At 33.4% G+C, this 20,018-nt stretch overlaps 1 protein-coding gene across 21 annotated transcripts in view; it reads left to right on the top strand.

Moving 5' to 3' along the window:
• Window positions 1-20,018, top strand: part of LOC126758236 (small conductance calcium-activated potassium channel protein) — a 109,724-nt gene that overhangs the window by 23,897 nt on the left and 65,809 nt on the right. Inside the window, exons 1-2 of one of the 21 annotated variants that reach the window (XM_050472389.1) lie at window positions 12,962-13,273; window positions 15,421-15,732. The exons of 16 other annotated variants lie outside the window; for them this stretch is intronic. The gene's annotated coding sequence lies outside the window, so the exon portion shown is untranslated. Of the gene's footprint in view, window positions 1-12,961; window positions 13,418-15,356; window positions 15,733-20,018 lie in introns of those variants that run through there. 4 more of the 21 variants (XM_050472386.1, XM_050472388.1, XM_050472385.1 and 1 more) reach the window with 4 other exon arrangements.

Below are 20,018 nucleotides of genomic sequence, written 5' to 3'. Positions count from 1 at the left end.
TATTAAAATTTTTTTCACTCTTTTTCCATTTTATTTCGTGTTTCATTCACGCCACTGTAAATTTTCGAAAATGTTGTTACGTTATTTTGCATTTTAGGTGACGATTTGTATTTAGCATTGTATAGCGGTTGGTGAAGGAGATACATATATTGAACTTTTTTAGCATGATTCGGTGGTAAAACTGACTGTTATAAATGCATACGTTCCCTTAATTTCAGTTGATCATGTCGATTTAAGTGTTGATAATATTAACGATAAGTATTAAGCAAAGCGCCTAAGTGAACTGCAACTGGTTTACGTGTTCTTTTGGTATTAAGAGAAGGTTGGTATTGTAGATGGGTGGAATAGGACTATTGTCACATCCACAATCCTTAACCATTCATAAGATGTAATACTATTAAAATAATATTATTCGCAAAAATAGATTGAAGTCGGTTCAATAGGATTATGAGATATATCGGATTTCACGTAAAGGTGGCCGATGTCACACCCATTTCCCAATTTCGACACCGGCTCCAAAGAGAGTATTCTGTATCATGCAGAACGTGAAATTTATTAATATTATATTATCATATATGATAAACGTTCTCTGATTTAATTCTTAACGTGATATGCATCAATATATCTTAAGTTTTACTCAAGTTACATTTCATCATTTTATAGGTTTGATTAAAACTAACCATAATAAGTAAGGAAGGGCTAAGTTAGGGTGTAACCGAACATTTCATATTCTCGCAACTTTTAAGAAACTAAGTTCGAGAAATTTCTTCAGGAAAATATAGGAGTTGATTTATGTACTGGAAGGTGAAAGAATCAAGTGGAATTTAAAATTGTGCTATAAAAAATGTAGCCAAATTCGCTCAATTTCACACTGTGACAAGAGAGGAATGTCACGTACCAAATTTAAACGTAATAGGTGGGTCGGGTCCCGAGATATGTGATTTTACTTAAAAGTTGGCGGTGTCACGCCCATTGTCCAATGTTTACGCCAGCTCTCATAAAGCCCCCTCATACCATCTCGAGTGTAAAATGTTGTGTCTCTGTCATATTTAGTTATTGATTTATCCTTTTTTGATTATAGCTTTCAGTAGTTTTTAACAGTACCATTATATGGGCGGGGTTATCTTTCGATTTCAACCATATTGACAGTGTCGGTAGGGGTGCTTAAAGGATTTATCCTGAGTGAATTTGGCTATTGTAGCTTTAGTGGTCTACGATCCCCTGTGGAAAATTATAGTTCTATATTTTATTTGAGTGCTTAATTATGGCACTTTATAAGTTTTCGTTTAATGGCGTTTTGTGGGCGTAGTAGTGGTCCGGTTACGCGCATCTACGACCACATTACTTTTTTAAGAAGAAACATGTGTAACAAGTTCCATTAAGATTTCTTAATTTTTACTTAAGTTACAGCTTGTACGGACCTACGGCCGGACAGACAGATAGTCACACGGATTTCAACTTGTCTCGTCATCTTGATCATTTATATATACACCCCATATCTGTCTGGATTAGTTTTAGGTACATATAACCGTTAGGTGAACAAAACTATTATACTCTAATAGTAACACATTTACATTTTGCTTGCTTTGAGATTTTTTTTTTATACACACAAGTTTTTAGATATTTTTCAGCAATGTTAGTTGGAAACAAGTCAAAAAAAACAAGAAAAAACGTTAACTTCGGCTGCACCGAAGCTAATATACCCTTCACAGGTGCATTTTTTTAGTAACTATGTGTTCAGTTTGTGTGGAAGCTATATGCTATAGTTAACCGATCTGACCAATTTCTTCCAATATTACATTGTTGCCTTAGAAAATAATCTATACCAAATTTGGTGAAGATACATTGTCAAATGTGAAAGTTTTCCATACAAGAACTTGATTCCGATCGTTCAGTTTATATGGCAGCTATATGTTATAATGGTCCGATATCGGCGGTTCCGACAAATGAGCAGCTTCTTGAAGAGAAAATGACGTTTGCAAAGTTTCAAAAGGATATCTTAAAAACTGAGGGACTAGTTCGTATATATATACAGACGGACGGACAGACGGACAGACAGACAGACGGACATGGCTAAATCGACTCAGCTCAACATACTGATCATTTATATACATACTTTATAGGGTCTCCGACGCTTCTTTCTGGGTGTTACAAACATCGTGACAAACTTAATATACCTGTTGAGGGTATAATTATATAAATTATAACACTTTGTAATAGCATTTATCCATTCAATACCTAAGGTAGAGTGTTCCCTGTACATTTGCGTGTACATATCTTATACATTGTTTACTCGTTCGTGTCATCTTATTTACACTTTATTTCTTTTTCGTTTGTTTACATTGTCGCGGTAAATATTATTAATAACATGACACTAAAATTATTAAATAACAAATTAATAAATTATGTAAAATAAGGATTATGTTTTCATCGTTACGATGACACATTTTAAAACCACCACAATGGCACTGTTTTGTAATTTTGATAAAAGGTGTTTATGTAAAAGTAATTTCATTACATGGTTATGACTTCGAACATACACATATGCATCTAATCATATGAGAGCCTACTTAGGGTTAGTAATTTAGGTCTAAGATAGTGATTCTACGTTTGTGACGCGATCTGTCGGTTAGGCATGGACTTTTGAGCCCATGCAGTATTTAAATATAATTTAAATATAATGCCATATTGAAAGCACACGAGTTGGTAAAATATGTGCTTTAAGTCACACGGTGTTTATTGATGAGCTGTTCAATTGAGTTAACTGACAGTAAGATTATACACTTGCAGCATGTTTCAAGAGAGTTTATTATACCCATCACACTTTTCACTTAACCGTTGTTGGATTATATATAGTATATCATGATTATTGAATTACTGTCTGTCTGTTCGTCCGTCAGTGCAAGCTAAATACCCGATATGTGGAAAGCCGAAAGAGTGGTTCCACTACTGGAACCTTCCGAGAGGACGATTCTCGTAGTGTTGGCCTTTTTAAAAGCTTTTGGCACAGTCCATCACACAACATACTCTAGAACATCAAACAATCCACGCTCCCTCCAGGGCAATCATCCGTACTGTTTCGAGATAAAAATTCCAAATTGAGAAGAGTTAAACAGGTGGTTCTGCAGGGTGGTGTCGTCTCTCTGTTTAATATGAACTTTTCGAAACTCCCTTAACCACCAGAGGGAATAATGATGTCGTGCAATGAAATCGATGACATGTGCTCCAAAGTAAACGTCTGTTCTCGCTTCTTCGCTGCAGGGAGTCTAACACTCTCCTCCACTAAATCCATAGCGACCATTTTCACAAACTGGCAACGCTCACTTTTAGGTAAAATCACATATCTCGAGATCCGTCGAACCGATTTCAACCAAGTTTGATACTTGGCATTTCTCTGACATTATTACCACGCCCGCCTTCTTCCCTTATAACACAATTCTAAATTCTATTTGAAACTTTCACTTTCCAGCACACAAGAATGAATTATATACATACATATGTGTTAATAAAACTTTACATGAGTAGTGAATGTGAGATGTGCCACCATTTTACCAAAAAATGTTCAAATCCAACTAAAACTGTTCAAGCCCCTGGGTCTCGAATATGGGGACCCCAGTAGCTATAGTTGACTTTTGAACTTGACTTTGAATTTCGGTCAATGTATGAGATCTACAATTGAAATTTAGCGATAATCTTCTCCTAATAATAGTATGAGAGAGCGAGTTTTACTCATAACACTGTATCTTTGTACCTACGATATACAAAATTTGGTGAGACAAGTGACTAACCCCATATGTAACTAATATCAGAATTATCGAACATCTGGCTGACTTTACTCCATATGATTGGTGATTGTGTGCGAGGCACCTTAATGAAACCCAGGGAACATTTTTTAGTATGTGACATGTTAATAGTATGTGTTGGTGTCAAAAATAGATGAAATCGGGTCAATAATACCCACAACCCCCATATACTAAATATAATTACTTTCGTTTTCTAACAAACCGTATGTCGAATAAGCCATATATATGTATGTGTTATACACATGTTGCACCTTCAAGTATTTCCCTGACTTTGATTCCTGCAAGTTGCAAGAGTATAAAATGTTCGGTTGCAGCCGAACTTAGCCTTCCTTACTTGTTTCATATTCGCTTACATACCTACCAGAACAACCACTGTATATTCAACTGAAATGATATTTCAAACTACGATGTTTCAAAGCCAATGCCTCACGTATTTCCGAATATTAGAAAGTTTTTCATTGAAAACAATTATTTTCGGTCTATACTTATGTGCATACATACATACATATGTATATATATGAAATAGGTACGCTTTATCAAAGTGGTACGAGCTACCCGAGAATGTGTTGAGCCTTATGTGACGAAATTGTGATGCGAGTCAGTGAGCAGTGTGTTAACCACGTTCCTACGTGCTTCGGCTGCCACCGGTCGTGTGTGTGGTTGGACATTATTACGTTTATTACTATTTATAGGCAAAGTATGGCCACTTAATACAACAAATATCCAGGTGCACTGCTAACGTTAATATTCACAACTGGCGCCCAAGGGTAGCTCTTCATCAATAATTTATTCTAAGCAATAAACCGGCCGACTACCAAATGCAGCAAAATGGTTCGAAGGAATAACAAACAAACAATAAAAAGTAGAAAGTTACATCCTATTTTCGTAAGCTCATAATGATAAAATCAAACGTAAATTGATAGGTTAAGGTGGAACCATTAGGTAGGCATAGTTGCTATTGATTATTATTAATGTTATTAAAGGTATTTGTTTTTGAGGGTGCCAAAATGAAAAAAATACACGTTGCATATTTTAGCCATCACTTCTGATTGATTTGGTGCTATTTGTATGTATGGTATGTATTTATTTATATTTACAATGTCGTTTTGCCCAAAATTGTGATGGTGAAATGAATCGCATTAGTTACAATATTATGCCATTCGGTATAAACTCTTTTACACGATGTCTGAGTTGACTCGTTTTCAATATTAACAGAGCCATAATTTGCTTTACCAAAAAAAAAACATAACACCTGTCACAAAGTTATTCACAAATATTTACTTACATATAAAACTCTGTTCATACACACCTTGAATTAGCAACTGACTATTAGGGATGTTCACGACCGACGATGTTCAAAAATACACGTATGTTTGTGGGAACCTGTTTCACACTGTGTAATATATTTGTTCGTATTACTGTCTGAATTACTTAATTTCATACAAATTACTTCCCATTAAATCTTTTTATACCCTGAACAGGGTATATTATGTTTGTCACGAAGTTTGTAACACCCAGAAGCAAGCGTCGGAGACCCTATAAAGTATATCTATAAATGATCAGTATGTTGAGCTGAGTCGATTTAGCCGTGTACGTCTGTCTGTCTGTCCGTCTGTCTGTCTGTCTGTCTGTCTGTCTGTCTGTCTGTCTGTCCGTCTGTATATATACGAACTAGTTCCTCAGTTTTTAAGATATCGTTTTGAAATTTTGCAAACGTCATTTTCTCTTCAAGAACCTGCTCGTTTGTCGGAACTGCCGATATCGGACCACTATAACATATAGCTGCCATATAAACTGAGCGATCGGAATCAAGTTCTTGTATGGAAACCTTTCACATTTGACAATGTATCTTCACGAAATTTGGTATACAGTATTTTTTAAGGCAACAATGTAATATCGGAAGAAATTGTTCAGATCGGTTAACTATAGCATGTAGCTGCCATACAAACTGAATGATCGGAATCAAGTTCTTGTATGGAAACCTTTCACATTTGACGTGGTATCTCCACGAGATTTGACATGGATTACTGCTTAAGTTAATAATATAATATCCGAAAAGATCGGATTATTATAGCTTATAGCTTCCATACAAACTGAACACATGGTTACTAAAAGAATTGCACCTGTGAAGGGTATATTGCTGATTGTATGTGAGGTATCTTAATGAATCAATGAGGCATATACTACATACTTGTATGTACATATAACGATTTTCGTTTTTCTAACGAACCATATGCGGAATATGTCGGGCAGTGTATGAGTTATATATAGTAATGTATGTATGTATAAAATTATTTTTATTCCGATCCTATGGTTGACGTTTTTTAAGGTATTTCCCTGGCTTTGACTCTTGCAAGGTGCAAGAGTATAAAATGTTCAGTTGCACCCGAACTTAGTCCTTCCTTACTGGTTCAATTTAGATTTTTATCGCACATTTATATCATGAAATATTAAACAATAATTGGTCGATCTCTTTAATCATTATGTTTGTTGAAGAATAAATATTTGCTTCAAATTTAATTAATTAATTAATTTCTTGAAGTTTGAGAACAGGGAACGTTGGAGGCAGATTACGCACGGCACCCAATTTGCACATAGTATGTGAAAAACAAATTTTCAAGTAGAAAATGCTCTGGTTTTGGATTAATACATATCTCATATCTCGATATTAATTTAATACAGATAATTCTCGAATTCAACAATTTATTTTATTCAAACATCTTGTTCTAATATCATTATAAGAAAGTTGCTCTTGAATAAATGTTTAATTTGCTCCCTAGAGTATGTATATAATGCGTATAAAAAACTTTCATACACACACAAATATATCTACACGCATACGTATGTATGCAAACATAAGATTTACTGGAACGTTTTCCATAGATAAATTCTGGCGGCATGCCTTTAGAACCAAAAATGATTGATGATTTATACGAAAACTGTATAATTATGGTGAATAGATATGAATGCCTAACTGTTAATGCAAGTGTTACTGTTGGTGATGGAAGAAAAACCAAAAGCAATTATCAGAACTCGTAGTCGTAACGATTATGTATATAGTTAATACTTTTCAATAGAATAATTCTTGCCATAAAGTAAAAGCTTTATGATCGGCTGATTTTTAATATTATGTCTATCTTTATTTTTTGGGTAAAATTTATTTGCTTGGTGAATTATTAATTTAATTAAATTAAAAATTTCGCCGTTATATGCAGTATATTAATAAAAAACAAGTAAGCAAGGGCTAAGTTCAAATGTCAACCAGCAGATCGGAATCCAATAAATTGTATATACATACATATACATCTTACTATATATAACTCATACACTGACCGATATATTCGGCATAAGATTTGTTAAAACAACGAAATTATATGTAGTATATGGGAGTGGGGGTAGTATCGACCCGATTTTATCTCTTTTAAGCACAACAATATACTGTTATGAGTAAAACTTGTTCTGTAATTTTCATCGCGATAACTTAAACTTTGGGCAATTTATCCCTCATAAAGTCAACTGGAAGTTCGAAAATCTTCATATTAGGTATGTGCGGGCTCCGGGAAGTATTGACCCGATTCAACCCATTTTTGATACACAAGTAACTATTATCAGGAAAGCGTTCTGTCTGAATTTCAATTGCATATCTCACACATTGACCGATATTTTCGGTCAAAAGTCAACTATTGATACTTGGGTCCACATATTCGGTACCGGAAGCTTGAACAGTTTTGGTTGGATTTGGACAATTTTTGGTCTTCGGCTGGCATACTTTACAGGAATTTTTAGTGCAAAATTGTATCTCGTTCTATTTATTACTTCTTGATTTGTGTACTTGAAAATGAAATAATCAAGTGGAATTTAACTTTGTCTTACATGGGAAGTCGGCGGGGTTGTAGTCCGATTTCGCCAATTTTCGCACTGTGTTATAGGAATATGAGAAAAATGCTATGCACTAAATTTAGTCAAAATCGGTTGAGTGGGTCTCGAGATACATATGTATGTCTTTTCACCTAAAAGTGGCGGTGCTACGCCAATCGTCCAATTTTCACACTGGCTCCTATAAAGCCCTCCCGTACCAGCTGGGAGATGAAATTTAATGTCTCTGGCGTATTTTGTTATAGATATATAGTATTGCGATTCTATCTGATTTTATCTGCCGATTTAATTTATTTTCACACTGTTGGTAGGAGTTCATATAATAGTTACGCTGAACATTTCGCTGTTCTATCTTTAGTAATTTATGAGATGTATATATTAAAATTATTGAAGGGCCACGCCCACTTTTAAAAAATTTTTTTGCTCACATGTGACCCTATCTATTGCGATCCTCTGTAACAAATAACAGTTTTATATACTAATTTAGTGCTTAGTTATGGCAGTTTATAGGTTTACGGTTAATGGCGTTTTGAGGGCGTGACAGTGGTCTAATTACGCATCTATGAACACGTAATTTTAAAGAACCCGCATACCAGCTTTCATCAAGATATCTAAATTTTTACTTATGTTACAGCTTGCACGAATGACAGACAGTGACCCGAATTTCAACTTTTCTCGTCGTCTGGATCATTTATAGTTGTATATATAACCCTATATCTATCTCGCTTAGTTTTGGGTTATACGTACAACCGTTAAGTGAACAAAACTATTTACTCTGTAGCAACAGGTTGCAAGAGTTTAAAAAATAAATAAATTTATAAAATGCAGTGACTGCGAGCACAAAATCACATAAATCTATAGATCGTGAATTTGAATAACACCATGACTACAGTGTGCATACTAGGAGGATAATTATGCAAACTGAATTCTGTCCACTCAAGCAGACAGATGTTCACACTATTGTAAGGGGAAATTTGGTGATTCAATATAATAAAATATAAATTTCGAAACATTTCAAACTGACAAAATAAATTAGTGAATTTGCCAATTGTAAATAGGTTGTACTAAAAAAATACAGTAATTATACACGATATATAAAATAAAGGGTGATCTGTTAAAAAATGATTCTAGAGTGGATTTGTATGGAAAAATTCAAATTCATACATTTAGAAGTAGCGGGCAGATTGACCCATAAGAAATTATTTATTCTGAAACCAGTTGGAACAGCTGAATATTGGCCAATACTGTATATTTGTATCTCGCAAATACTCAATTTATCTTCTTTGATATTTACAATCTTCACTGTTTTGACGTTATCAATGAATACAGCAGCGCAAATAAGCTTGGATGCATCGGTTATTACTCCAGTAATGATGCAATATCCTTCCTGAAACCAGCCATCTTTATATATAATATATACATATATATATACATATATATATATATTTGAGTTATAAAATTCATAAGAAATAAAAAATAATCAAACTTTAACTGTTAATATCTTTTAAACGTTTGGGTTTACGAAGAAATCACATTTTTGTAGAGCATTCAATTTCCAACAAAATTTAACAAGAAAAAGTAATTGGAAGCGAGATATAAATGTTTTCTATCTGATAATAAGAAAAAATAGAGGCTTTCTTAGAGGTGTCTAGGAACCTATTTATCCGAGTAACAACCGAAAACGAAAAAAAAAATTTTTTTTTGAATCACTCTAATATATATATTTGTATATACATATGTATATTTGTATAAGCAACACTTTTAATTTTTAACGAAGTAAGAGCCGCTACCGAGTCCTTTTTTACTAAACACAGAACTCGCATTTTTGTAAGAAGATACGCACATTTAACTTCAGTTATGCATTTATAATAAAACAAACTCCCAATAAATTCTTGAATGTGCGTTAATATTTGAACTAGATAAGATTGTGGCAAATCCACTTAATACAACATAATTAATATTCAACTGACTACTTTAAATATTCGGAAGGCACAGGCAATGAATTGAGACTTTAGTAGAAGTAGTAACACTCCAATTGAAAATACAGCCGGTCGTGAGTTGTGCAATATTTATAAAAGTATTATTTTACCAAAGACAAATTTCATTAATTATTGTATTTAGCATTTCTAAGATTATGTACTATGTAAGTGTCCTAATTAATAAGAGTTAAGAATATACATCCGTACAAAAAATATGAGCCTTTGAAAGTGACATGTGAAACACGCTCAAAAGAGCAGCGTCTATTCAAATACCATTCTCAATGGAGTGGGCTATCTGAAAGCGCCTCAAATAGCTTTTCTTCTTTTGTAAATATTTACCGAGTGCAGTTGTATCCATGTACAAAATTCATAGCCTAGTGATGAATATGTCAAACGTAGTGTGAGAATATTTTAAATGAGTATTACGATTTTGAAATACATTTTAAAGCAATGTGTTAAAATAACATCATGGCTACAATATTTGATTACGTTCTCAAAAAACTTCAGACTTAAAAAAAACTTGAAAATTTGCCATTTAAAATATCCATCCAATATCTTCCACACGTTAGGTTATTTAACAAAAAGGTAATGAAAAGACAGAAGCGGTGCAAACGAATTGAGTTTGTTAATCGCGTGCTAAACGAAATACTTTCATAGAGAACATCCTTGTGACATGTTTTCCAACTCTTTCATACATTTAAGGCACAAACCACAAATTGCTGGTATTACTCAGCGTCTTCAAAGTCGAATTCAACACCGACTTTTTCTCTTAAAGAACGGCGCACACTCACAAAATGTTGAGTTGCTGCAGCGGAGTAAATTCGAGCACACATCAGCGTTTAAAGTAGAGATAAACAAGCGAAGAGAAACTTTTCGTATAAGAGAGCTATTTAATATTGATGTTTGTAAGAGCAGTGAGCTAAGGTGTCCTAATGAATTTAACAAGTAAGGAAAGGCTAAGTTCGGGTGTAACCGAAAATTTCACACTCTTGCATCTTGCAAAGATCAAAGCCGGCGAATTTCCTGGTGCTGGTAAAATATATATATAAAATTTATATTAAAAAAATGTTTCGAAAGAATTAAATATCCATTATTCGTTGAAATCGTGAATAAAATACCATCAATTTTGGTCTTATGTACTTGGACTTAGTTTTTTGCCATATTTTAGTTCGCGACACCTAAAGTTATATTAAAAACATCTTCAAATTAGACACGCGTGATATTACATATCGACCGGAGATACCAAATTTAATATACTGAGATTACCATAGGACCATAGGAACGGCTTTCAATATATTATGGATATGAGGCTTAGGCCAAGGTCTAGACCAATTCCTTTCTAATTCAGCGCTAAACCTCATAATTTTTAAGAAACTTGTATATTTAATTTCATTCAAATAGCACACTTTGTGGTCAACTGGAACCGTTTAAAGTCTGGTAGAAAAACGTTTTGGGGCAGAGAAAGGAACGGGATTGCAACAATTTGGACATTACTCAGGTACATATACTTGGAAAAGTATATTTAGAGGTTTTCTTTAAGTATACAACTCATACACTGACCGCCTTATTCTTCATATGATTTGTTAGAAAAATTAAAATCATTATATAAAGTATATATGGTTTGGGGGTAGTATTGAACCAATTTTATCTATTTTTGCCAATACTACATATTATTAACATGCTACATACTAATAAAATATTCCCAGGGTTTCATTAAGATACCTAATATACCGTCAGCAATATGTAGTGAGGTCGGCCGGATGTTCGAAGATCCTGATGTCAGTTATGTATATATAGGTTAGGTCAAGTATTCGCATAATTTTATCCATTTGTATGTAATTACATTATATGTATGCGGTACGAAGTCATCGGAAGTTCGAAAATCTTTATACCAGGTATATGGGAGCTAAAGGAAGAATTGACCTGATTCAACATATTTTTGAGACACACACATGCTATTATGAGGAAATAATTCTCTCTGCATATGAATTATATATCTCAAACTTTGACCGATATTTGCGGTAAAACGTAAACTATGGGTGCTGGGATCCAAATATTCGGTTTTAGTTGATTTGGAAAATTTTTGGTCATAAGAGGCATACTTCAAAGGTACTATTCGTGCTAAATTTTATATTAATTGCTTCTTGATTAGTGCACTGGAAAGTGGAAAAATGGAATTTAAGATTGTAGTTCGATTGCGCTCATTTTCGCGCTATAATCAGGAATGTCAGAAGAATGTCACGTACTGAATTTAGTTGAAATCGGTTGGCCGGGTCCCGAGATATGTGTTTTCACCTAAAAGTGAGCGGTGCCACGCCCATTGTTCAATTTTTATCCCGGCTACTGTAAAGCGCTCTGATACTATCTCGGGTGTAATATGTAGTAATACTACGTTAGTTGACAAACCTATCACACTCTGTAGCAACATGATGCAAGAGTATGAAAATAATTAAACAATGTATATAACTACATATGTACCTAAACATTAATTTATTGAGTATTAGTATAATGAAATCTCTAAACGTTATGTAATTTTAAGAATTACTTTAATGCTTAATTTAATTTTATATCAGTGGTATGTAACTTTTTTTTAACAAAATGTTGATGAAACAATATTATCGAATACCCTAATATGCACTAATACATAGAATTAGAATATGAGCATTTTATAAAGTTCGAGGAGCCACAAGTAAGGGAGCCGATAGTGGCTTAGTCATTGTCTCTTGGCCGTTAACCACGATTGCATTCGCAATCGCCGATTTATGCCGTCAATGCATTCGGCAAACGAACTTTATTACGAAATGCTCATTTGCTCAACATTCGCTACACGTGTATCGTCGGACCAACTCATTCGCCATAAGCGTTCATAGGGTGGATACGGCGTATCAATATCGTTGAATCGTTGCTCTATACACATATACATACACAGAGACCACTGTGGACATACGCAATAAACGTAATTTCTTCTTCCAAAAACTACTTTTACTCTTGTTTCCTTTAACGTAGTTGATTCATACAACAAACCTACATAAGCACATCCAATTAAACATTAACTAATACATGCTTAATAATGGTACAATACGTGTGCGCGCTTATTTAAATATGTATGTATATATGTATGTATGCGAAGGAGTTGACTTCTTTGTATTTGCCCCACCTTGTGGCAACTTGATGACATTTCAAACGACTAACGGAATTGAACAAAACAATACTCTGTGTTTATAATTTACAACAACAATGTGCAAAAGAGAAAGCAGAAAGCAGAAATAGCAATTCGTCCTATTGATAATTTACTCAGATTCGCTGCTTATATTTACTTCTACTTCTGCTATTGCCATTTTGGTTTCCGTTGCCGTTGAGTGGTTAGTGGCACATTCAGTCTGTATTGTGTTTACACCCCTGCCTGACGTAGTACGTGGACTCGAAGTTTTAAATGTGACTCGTGGCCGATATTTAACAAAATTCCTATCAAATAAATAAAAATAATAAATTTACAATAAATATGTATATAAAATAAAATATCGCCTGGAAAATATAATGCTACAATAAAAGTATATATCTAAATACATTTCAGACCAGAAACGTCTCCATTTTAACATCTTTTCGCCAAAAATTGTAAGGACGGTTTAGCTTAGCAAAACTTTACATTACTTATTTAGTGAATAAAATGACTACAGAGTATTCATATTGGATAATGCTGCTTTAATAATATCGGTTTTTGGTGATTTGATATTCATCGATTATTCTGCGAAAGCTAAGGTAACTACATCGTCTCGTAGCAGCGGAGTTCAATCTCTTTCGTTCGCGAAATAACAAAAACTCAACATGAAAATGAAGTGAATAGAAAAAAGAAAATGTATCTATCTTGTGAGCGATGAATGAGACCCGAAAAAGTTTGGCATTTTATTTTTCAGAAAAATGGCATTATATATTTTCGGCGTCGAAGTGAAAATTAAAGTGACCCGCAATGTAATCGAAATGTGTAGGAGTTAAATAATATTATACATATATATGTATATAAAAGAGTGTCTGCATTTGTTTGCGTACACATGTACTCAAATGCTCAAGTTATTCATCGACGGACATGCTGTAGGAAGTAGCAAAAAATGTTTGGTGGAGTTTTCTTCGACCTTGCTCAAATGAAAGAAGTATCGACTTGAAAGGGTCGCCGCAACTATAGAAAAGGCAATACACACCTTAAAAGGAACTCCACGCTCTCTTGATAGTTTGGCACCGACAATACAACAATCCAAATGTAAACGATAAATGGCAAGAGGCGGACGTAAAACGCGTTGAATGAATGGCAGACAATGTGGGGCTTGTACGCAGTCTGAATTAGCCAAATCTAGAGCATAGACAACTTTTTATGGAAGAAGGCACACACACTGTGTACATGATTTATGAATTTTCATATAATATTAAGTTTTTATCATCTCATTGTGCTAAGCAGTTTGTGGAGAGTCATGTTGACTGATTAAAGGCAAATTGCTACATACCTCAATATGTGTTATATATGTACATATGTTCACATGTGCCTTTTTGTGTAGTGTGTCAATGTGTGTTTGTATTCGAACATATGTAAATTTATGTTCATGTTATTGCAAACGAGCACACACCCAACATGACGTATACGCAACTTTTTCGTCATGTCCATTCCGATACTGGGCATTGATAATATAGGGGCATGTGTACTTGAATATCAGCATAGCTGATGTGATACTGTAATGAGTGCACACAATTAAATATATCCATAGTGAGTTATGTGTATGATATGTACATGAACATAGTAACTAAGTATATAAGTATGTATATATATGCTTCTGCCACCCCTCATACTCCATATGCGCACTATGATGCTGGCACGACGAAATCACGATTTATGAGTTAAAAATTGAGATGTGCACTTTACATTTGTTGTTTCGTACTACAAACACTTGATTTTATAACAGTGAATAGCAGTGCTTTAATATGAAAAGGCCCTCAATTAATGTACTCTTGTGGCAATATTCTCTTGCCTATTGTCATGCATACTTATATAAATACTATTATGATGTGAGTTTTTTTAATATAGTGATACTTTCACATCCCATTCTTGGCAATGAATGATAATTACACTATTAAAGTATACATATATGTATGTGCCGTCCGTATGTTTATGAACCATCAATGATATAAGCTTGTATTATTCTTCTCAGTAATCTACACCAATATTTGCGAGTGTGGATCAATGTAATGACACAAACGTGCGCACGTGCATTGTATGAGGTTAACTATTGATTTTCGTTCATATTCATTTAGTGTTCTTGTTTTTAGCTTTAAATGCAGCAAGTGAAAAGGGAACGTGGTATGGTTGTATAAATGATATTTTGCGTGTATGTCTACGTTATATGTATGTATTTGTGTACTGTGCGTTGGAAGCGGACACAAATGCCATAGATACCGCCAATCGGCAACTATTTTCCGATGGTAAAACGAAAAACGAAGAATTTCCCGGATAATGTTGCAATATTGCCAACAGTGATGACCGGTAGGACGCGTGAAGAGGTAGTGAAAAAAGTGTCTTAAGCACATCAAATGTGATAAAATTTTAGTGTACATTTGGATTTCAAAACGATTCTGAGAATTTTTCAACCGTACTGCATTATTCAATAAAAAATTATTTGATTTAATTAATTTATAATCTAACAAATTTAGAAATATTTATCAGATACTATGTACATATGTATGTATATGCTTGTAGTTTTCTACCCAAACTTTTCCAGTGAGTTTTTATACCTCTGCGAAAATCAACACTGCGCCAAATTTAATATATTATAATTAAATAACAAATAAACGATAAACAAAATCTTAAGCATTTATTGCGCGGTTCGTGCCGAATATTTACAGTATAGCTTAAACATTTCGCCCGCCAATAATCATAACAAACGTAACAAAAACCTCGACAACAACAATAATATAATCAACAATAATCAAATATTAATAAAATATCGTGGCCAATTATATTTAAATATGTTAAAGCTGTGAAAAAGACACTGTTAAACAAAAACGGATTTCGTCAAAATCCATGGTTCCAGGTAAAACACCATAAAAATAACATAAATTTTATTGTATGCAAAATTTAATTGTTTAATAATTATTTTAGTCTTTCTCACAATAACTACAGAAGAGTCATAACTCAAAAATTTTCAAATTAGCATGTTATTGAAATAAAAATAATAATTTTGTTTCTAAATTATCCTAGTTCAAAGTTAAAATTTAAGCATTTAACTAAATTTCATAATTGTTTTATAAGTTTAATGTACTTATCTCATAGACTACATCATAATTTATTACAAACCACTTAAAATTAAAATGAGAAATTAGGAAAACTTAATAATATATAATAATATAGCTTGAATTTGGGCCAAAAAATAAGTCACTAAATATTTAGTGAGTTTATTGTAAACAATTTTGACAAACCGTCTTACGACACGCTTTTACCATCATATAAATAATGTGTATTTTTGCAACACTTTTTGTTATTTTCTTAAGAATAATTTCACTGGGTGTTAATTGAGCACCATTCAAATCACGACAATTTCCACATTTTATTATAATAAACACTTAAGAACTATATGTATTAGGTCAGCAACGGAAATGCCGAATTTCCTTAATATTTCCGCAGTTGCCATGTTTGGCTTTCCAGTGATTCAATTTAGCTTTTTTTCTGTAACTATAAACATGCATTTATACTCATTCTAAGGCGTATAATTATATACAGTAGAGGCCCGCTAATCCGGATCAATTAAAACCGGTCCCTATCCGGAATATAAGGAAATCCGGATTACCAAAGACATATTAGAACTATGTATTATGAAAAAATATTTATAAATTTCCGTTTGTTTATTATAATAAATAATACACATGTTCCAAAAAAACAAAAAAAAACTTAAACCAATAAAGCATAAAAGCGAATGTAGTGAATAATAAACATGTGATCCGGATTAGAGAATACGGATAGAGAATGTCGGTCCGGATTACAAGGGACATAATAGAAATTTTGAGTTTTTTAACCCTGTCCGGATTACAGTGGAATCCGGATTAGGCCATGTCCGGATTAGCGGGCCTCTACTGTACCTCAACAAGTAAGTTCGGATGTAACAGAACATTTTATACTATCGCAATCTGCAAGGATCAATAGCAGAGAAATACTTTCAAATGTTGATCAAATTTTAATATGTTATAATACGTAGGTTGCTATATATATTTCTGGCCTAATAATGTAAATAGGCATATTTATCAACGAAAATGTTTTTTTTTTTTTTTTTTTTTTTTTTTTTTTTTTTTTTTTTTTTTTTTTTTTTTTTGTCGATTGCTGTTTTGTTTTAAAATGTTAAATGACAAAACGTTCTGAGTGATGTTATGCTAAAAAATGTCAAACTTTCCAATGCAAATGTCAGATTGCACCTGGCTTAGGTTGCCCTAGGCCAGAATATATATAGCAGCCCTCGTATGTAGGGTAAGGATTCAACATTCATTAATCGACCACAGCCTGAAAGGGTTACAACCATATCTGGTACCTTATTAACTTATATTATAGGGCGTAGATTCACTTAGTTTCATTACTATTTTTTAATTCGCGTCCACGATATTTATTTTTATTTACACTACGGTCTACATTATCTTCTAGAAAACTTATCCACTTAATTTCATTAAAATAGCTCATATTGACCGAAACGGTTTAAAGTATGGTGAAAGACTGGGGGCAGTATCGACAAGATTTTTTTCTGACATTTACAACCTATTACTATAAAAGGTTGCTGTGTGAGTTTCATGTAAAAACGTTACATATTGACCCATAGAACTATAAGGTATAAATCAAACCGGAATACGCAAATCCTAACATCCTAGTGTTCTAGTGAAGAACAATTCACACTATTTTATCTATTATAGGCACAAGGAAACACTGTTATTAGAAAGATATGCCCTCTGAAATTCATTAAGATAACCCACAAATTGACAGCTATTTTAGTCATTAGTATGTTCGAATTATATATCGGGGCAGGGTTAGTCTTGACTTGATTTTACCCATTTTCAACACGAAGAAAAAGATTCTCTCCGCATTTAAATAACGTATCCTACACACCGATAATTTAGTCAAAAAGCAGTCATAAGCCCTGTGGCCCATGGAGCATCACCTAAAGTGCGTCACGCGCATTACCCTATTTTTACACCAGCCCCTATGAATGAAGCCCTTTCCTACCAATTTATTATCTCTGACATATTTATTTATTAAATTATCGCATTTTTAGTAGTTTTCAACATAACCGTTATGTGGGAATTGGGCGGAGTTATAATCGGATTTTGCCATTTTTACAGAGTTTGGTGTCTTATTATGCAGGTTAGTTTTGCTATTTTATGGATTTTTGATTAATAGCGTTTTTTAGGCGTGGCAATGGTCCGATTCCCCAAATTTTCTCATGGTGCCGAGAAACCTGTGTACCACTTTTTACTCAAGTTATGTTACAGATTGCACCTACACTGTAGCACTTCTGTAGCAACACAGCTAGAAAATCATCGATTTTTTTTTCATTCTATATCGATTTTTGATACAGAAATGCGGGCTCTTACCGCGCGATAATGTTCTGATGTATATTGAAAATGCTTCTAATGATATTCAAATAATCAACACTCTTTTTTACGACAATATACATATATAAAGAACTTTAATTTAGTTTGGACCTTTAGGTGTCTTTAGAAAAAATAATACTATATGTATATGCGTATACATAGCTTTTAAATTTTTTTGTATTCTTGAGAGAGTTGTCTTTACAAATTATTTTTGCTGCAAAAACTTCAAGAGCAAACTTCACTAACTGTCACGAAATATGACATCTTATAAAGATTAAATTATATTTATTATGTTCAAGTTTTGAATTTCAGCTTAAACAGTCTGTAATACTAAGTCCAACTGTTTGCTCTTGTGAACAATATTTATTTCTTATATATTTCGGAATATCATTTATTTTAGACACATAGATAATTACTTACGTAATTAAATATCCGTATACTACACTCTGTCTATGAATAAAAAGTTTAGTTTAGTTTGTTATCACGGTTGTAAATATGCCTCCTTCTAAACTTTTTGTAGCACATTTCTCAGTTTTGAATATTTCATAAAAAGGCAGAAAGAACCAACTTGAGTGAGAGTTTTACTTGTCGCGACTCAAGTCAACAAAGCTACTCCAGACATTTTGACATGTCACGCTATTTTTAAAATAGTTAGTTGAAGGCGCTGCAATGGTGGTCATGTTTTTGGCATAACCAACCTTACAACATTTAATAATTAAATAAAGATTAGTGTGATTAAGGAGGTTTTTATGCATACTCGAAGCACCCAAAACTGCTTTTCCTAATAGCACGCAATGCCGCGAATTTATATATTTACGTATTCGGTTACATAGCTGTAACATACATTTCTAATATATTTCTACTCGTTCGAAATAGGTTCTTATAAACACATGCACATCATCAACATACTTTTAAGTTTACCGCAATATGGTTTTTTGTTTAAACTCGAAAATATACACATTTATAATAATGGTTTTGTTCACCTGACACTTGCTTCTAACACCTTAAACTAATCGAGATAGATACAAAATTATATTTGACGATCAGGATTACGAGATGAGTTGCTGCTTGAATAACTGTCAAGTGATAACTCGAATAAATACATATGTGACCTGGTCTACGGAAAGGGGGCTTAGGTGTCAAAAAATCAATTTTCACTTTTTAGTTGATTCGGATGGAAGATGAGATTTTTTTTAAATTTTTTTTCGCACGTTAGCTCCCTTTTCGTAGACCAGGTCACATAAATATATAAAATCGCGATGAAATTTCGTATAACAGTTCATTGGCACTCAAGGAACGTTGGTATGACAGATGGGCAAAACAGAGCCATTGTCATACCCACAAACTGTCGTCAAGCAGAATACTATAAATGCCTGTAACTAAGCAACAAATAAAAAAAGGGATGAAAAGCTCCAATTTGGTACATCAAAGTATTGGAGAAGTATCTGTGGTTCAAATTTTTTACGAATTGCCATTTCTCTGTCAAAAAACTTACATGTGAAACAACAAAATTATTGAGCTGAATTCGTACATGCTACCAAGTTTTGTATTATCATTTTTATACCCTGAACAGGGTATATTAAGCTTACCACGAAGTTTTTACCACCCAGAAGGAAGCGTTGGAGACCCTATAAAGTATATATTTAAATGATCGGTATGCTGAGCTGAGTCGATTTAGCCAAGTCCGATTTTTGAGACTAAATGCTCCTAAGTGCGTCTGTCTGTATATATACGAAATAATCCCTCATAG

The sequence above is a fragment of the Bactrocera neohumeralis genome, chromosome 5, assembly GCF_024586455.1.
Source record: "Bactrocera neohumeralis isolate Rockhampton chromosome 5, APGP_CSIRO_Bneo_wtdbg2-racon-allhic-juicebox.fasta_v2, whole genome shotgun sequence".
NCBI classification, from domain to species: Eukaryota; Metazoa; Arthropoda; class Insecta; order Diptera; family Tephritidae; genus Bactrocera; species Bactrocera neohumeralis.
This window is presented reverse-complemented; position numbering and strand designations above follow the sequence as displayed.